Consider the following 4,978-nt stretch of genomic DNA (forward strand, 5'->3'; position numbering starts at 1 on the left):
AGGCCGCTCAGTAGCAATATCCACCCAGATATCTATGTACAGGTATTGGTCGGGGTGGGGAATTCTATAAATGGTAGCCCAGACAGCAAATAGGTTTGGGAGGTCAAAAGTGCCCTCTGTGGGCCATCCTACATTGAAGGTGGGCCATTCTAGTTGACTCAAGGTTCGAAGGAATTCAGGGTCCGGTGGCAGACCACCATATCCTTGGGCTCACCTCCGAAAATCAGAAAAATTTTTCAACAGGCAATTAAGTGGAGAACCAGGCACAGATTCTCGTTGACCCATCTGAAAGACCTTAGGGACCTCAGAGGCCAAACCAATACACTAAACAAGGCAAACAAAGACCTGACAACCAACAGGACGGAACGAACACACAAATTATCCAAGTCTCTAGATATACACACCAGACACACAGGCAGCGCAGCATAGAGCAAGGGAATAGAAACCTAACGGGACCGGTCCCAATATAAATCTCAAAGGGCGGCATCCCACCTCTGACAATCCCTGGGTGGGTCCCAGACAGCGTCCTACTTCTCACCACAGGGTCTTTAACTCTGGAGTACAAACACTAAGGAGGATCCTAACCAATTACTTACTCAGCTTGAGCTGCCCGTCCCGTCTCCGAGGAGGGATATCTCGGTGGAACCTTCAAATGTTACATCCACCAATGGTGAGAACAAATGTCGGAGACTTTCAGGGATTCAAAGATGTTACTTTATTAGCCAAGTTTAACCTGCACAGGGGCGATCCCTCAAAGTGTCCGGAGACATGGTGCCCGCAGGGGGTTCGTCTGGGATTTGTGCCTAGCGCTTACAGCTAAGTCCTTATATATAGGCCATCAAGCAAGGGTTTGTACAGAAGCAGGTGTAGCGGTTAGCTATTGGCTTACAGAGCCCACACGCGGGAACAGGGTGGGGTATGACTCAACTGAAAGGGAAATTTTGAAACTAAACAGATGGCAATCAACTTACAGGGTGTTTGCTAGGGTTTTAGGCTCCTTGGGGCTGAGACCATTTTTCTTGTTCCCAACAGTAGGAAACCATTTTCAAAAGACTGCATAAAGGCAGATAAAAGTCATCCAAATATATATCTCACCAATCGCATTGCAATGACCTAAGCATAGAGATGGAACCAATAATTCTTTTCCTCCTCATGGGGTTAGCACTTCAGCCAGCCTTTACCCTGCAGAAGATCATTTTCTCATAATTTATCGCCCAGAGTTTAGCAAACCACACCCATGACACTCCTTACTACATTTCAATAACAGACAGTTCACAAATTATTTCATTATGATAGTTTGATTTCAAATGTACTCTGGAACAGCAGACTCTCTATCTGGCTCTGGGCCCAAATGGCATCTTCCTGGGTCCTCTACTAGTTACTGAATTTCTGTAATTAAGCATCTTATATTTATATCCAGAAAAATAATAATTTTATATGTTTGAGAGATATAAAAGTGACAATTAGTAATTAATGGGAAAATTCTTCCAGGAAAGGAAGGAATGTCTTTTTAGTACTGCTTTATGTTGATTTACATATGCTCTAGAAAACTTTAGTGTGAACAGGTATATGATTTACATTCAAATACAAAATTATGGTATATGATATTTCTAAATAAAATGGGATATTGGATTTTAGGTAATATTTTTGTACTTCTAAAAATATTTATTAAATATTTTCCATGAGCCAGGAACTGTGTTAAGCACTGAGAATGCAGTGGTAGAAAAAAAACATATATCCTTTGCCTTCAGGGACTTAGATTTTTAAGAAAATAGGCATAAAAACAGTTCATGCTAATTCAGTATGACAGGTGGGCACAGGAGTGAAAGACCCCAGAGTACTATGGTATTATAAAGAGGTACCTAGTCCAGTCTCAGCTGGCCAGGAATGGAGGAAGAGATATGCAAACCAAGATTTAAAAGATTAGTTAGACTTACCAGGTAAAGGAGGGAGTAAGAGTGGACAGAAGTGATTTACTCAAAGGATGTGAAAAAATCCTAACAGAGAAGAATGATATACCTAGACATGAACTGGAGAAGTTAAGAAATTTGGACTTTATCTTGAGGGCAGTGGGAAGTCCTCAAATAGGTTTTGGCAGGGCAGAGATATAATCTCATTTACACTTCACAAATATTATCCTGGCTGTATTGTGGAAAATGGATTGGTAGAGGACCAGAATAGTGTGATCACCTGCTGTAGTGCAGGTGAGGAATGAAAGTGGCCTAAACTGTAAGAGTGGCAGGAGGAGATAAATAGAAATATATACATTTTTCCTACCACTAAGGTGATAGGAAAACATTTTTAAGAGACAACATAAATGCAAGTAAAAGTGTGCCAAATATAATATATCTCACCAATCATGTTTCAATGACCCAAGTGAGCACTCCAAGCCAGTCTTCAGCTTGTAGCAGTTCTGAGAACACAGAAGAAGTTTGGGGGAAAGTGTGAGAGTTTGGTGATGCATTCAATTTTATACATGTTGAATTGGATGTCTATTAGGCTTTCAGAATGAATGATCAAAATAGGTGAATATATGGGCCTTAAACTCAATATATCTGAAGAAGCCACAGATTTGAAAAAGAATTATCTGCCATGGGAGCAATACTGTTCACTTTGAGACAATGTGTAGGATGAGAAGGCCTAAACAGATTCCCAAGAAACATAGACATTTTATGGGGCAGCCAGAGGAAGAGGGTTACAAGAAACAAGAAAGGAAAAAAGAGATGAAGAAGAAACTGAGAGAGGGTAGTGTCATGGAAGCCACAGGAAGGAGTATTTCCAGAAGGAATCAGGAACAAGGATTCATTGATACTGCAGACAGCTCAAATAGATACAAATCAAACATATCCAACAGTGAGGTTGTCTGTGACCTTGATGAGACCATCAACAGTGAAGGGTGAGGGATGATAAAGAAAAGGCCAGAGAGGGAGAAAACTCTTATAAGAAATTTGGTTATGGATGGGAAGAAGGGCTAAGGAATGTATTGTTTCATTTGATCCCCAAACAAAAACTTTATGACACAGACCTTAATATTATCACTCCCATTTTACAAATTACAGACATGGGGCATAAAGAGGTTAAATGGCCTTTCTAGGATTACCCAACAAGTATGTGGCAGAGCTAAGACTTGAACTGAGGCAGTCTAACTCCAGAGTCTCTGTCTATAATCATCATAATAATGTTAGAGTCACTGGTTATTGTTCCAGATATTGTCCTATGGGTGCCACATACATTATCTCATTGAATGATGACAATAGCACTGTGAAATAGGTTCTATTATTTCCCCTATTCTACAGGTAAGAAAATGTATCTCAAAATTGAGAAACAGCTCCACCATAATACTTTCAACAATATGTTCTCTATAGGAGAATTAGCCTTGATTTCTTCCATTTTAACTTCTAGCAAGTATTCCAGGAGCATAACATCTAATTTAGGTACTCAGACATTTAAATATGCAATATAGATATGTCTAATTTGCATTTCAAGTGACATTCTTTTTCTCAATGGATTTTTATTTCATACATATATTTTTTACAGACTTTTATGTGGTTGATCAGTGAAGAAAATTGTGTTTCCTGATTAAGAGGGCAAACAAAGACGAAATAAGCTTTAATGGTAGAACAATGAATGGCTAACAATAATGTTATAATTGTATAGTACTTTAATGTTTTACAAAGGACTTTAATGTATAATATTTTATTTGATCCTCCTGAAAAAACAGTTTCCTGAACATGAAAGTTCTAAGACCCTAGAATATAATACCTAGGGAAACCTCACCTTCAGAGGCTTGCTATTGTTATTTTATAAGCTATAAACATCTACTGTGTCTATAAGGGTGAAAAATAGTTCCCTCTAGAGACAGAAGGATGGTATACTCTAGAGTACACTCTGAATCATTTAAAGTATTTGAAACTCTGTAAGAACATTGAATTCATGTTCGTATTCTAAGGCAGAGACTCCCAGTCTTTTGGGCAAGGGTGTCTTGTTTCATACGTGTGATAGGGAGAATGCTGTAATTGTTGCAGTGGAGATAAGTAGTATAAATATGATTAATGTTATGGTGATGTAGATTACAAGGCTGAAGATGGTTATGGTTGGATTATAGATTAGAATGATGGTTATTCATTCTATGTGGGCAATAGATGAGTAGGCTATGATCTTACGTAGTTGAGTTTGTTTGGGTCCTCTTCAGCCCCCGATTATTATAGAGATAATGGATATGGTGAGGTGAGGTGTAAATATAAGTTAATGTTGGGGGAAATATTATATAGGATTGATAGTGGGGCCAGCTTTTGTCATGTTAGCAGGATTAGGCCTGATGCTAGGAGGATGCCTTGAGTGACTTCTGGGACTCAGAAGTAGAATGGGGAGAGTCCAAGTTTTATGGTAAGGGCTAGGGTTATGATAATTGGTTCTGTGGGGTTAATGTGACAGTCAATTGAACTGAGTATAACAGGTTGATAATTATGGCTAATATAAGTAGTATTGATGTGCTGGCTTGCGTAAGGACGTATTTAGTGGCTGCTTCTGTAGGGTGTGGATGATGAGTTTTTATCAGTATTGGGATGATGGCTAGCGTGTTTATTTCAAAGCTGATTCATACTGTTAATCAATGTGAGCTGGTAATTACAATGGTTGTTACTAGGATGATGGTTGATGTAATTGTGGAGATGATTGGATTTATTAGTATGAGAAGAATATAAACCAACATTTTGGGGGTATGGGCCTGATAGCTTATTTAGCTGACCCTACTTAGGATTTGGTGTGATATGGTAGCATGAAGATTTTGGAATTTTTAGGATTAGGTTCAATTCCTATGATCCTAGAAATAAGGGGATATTAGCCCCTTTACTCTATCAAAGTAACTCTTTTATCAGACATATTTCTTATATTTGAGGTGGGGTGTCAGCTGTAATAACTGGCATGGTAATGTGTCATATGCAGAGGGCTAGTGTTAAGGGTAGGAAAATTTTTCATA

At 38.8% G+C, this 4,978-nt stretch overlaps 1 long non-coding RNA gene across 1 annotated transcript; it reads left to right on the top strand.

Moving 5' to 3' along the window:
* The first annotated feature begins 2,223 nt into the window (after positions 1-2,223).
* Positions 2,224-4,194, top strand: LOC118999308 (uncharacterized). The gene is made up of 3 exons (XR_005069085.1): positions 2,224-2,235; positions 2,891-2,896; positions 4,085-4,194. It is a non-coding gene; the product is annotated as an uncharacterized LOC118999308 (long non-coding RNA).
* Positions 4,195-4,978: the final 784 nt, after the last annotated feature.

Source organism: Sturnira hondurensis, unplaced genomic scaffold, assembly GCF_014824575.4.
Source record: "Sturnira hondurensis isolate 20B ecotype Veracruz unplaced genomic scaffold, ASM1482457v3 Scaffold0014759, whole genome shotgun sequence".
In the NCBI taxonomy this organism is placed as follows: Eukaryota; Metazoa; Chordata; class Mammalia; order Chiroptera; family Phyllostomidae; genus Sturnira; species Sturnira hondurensis.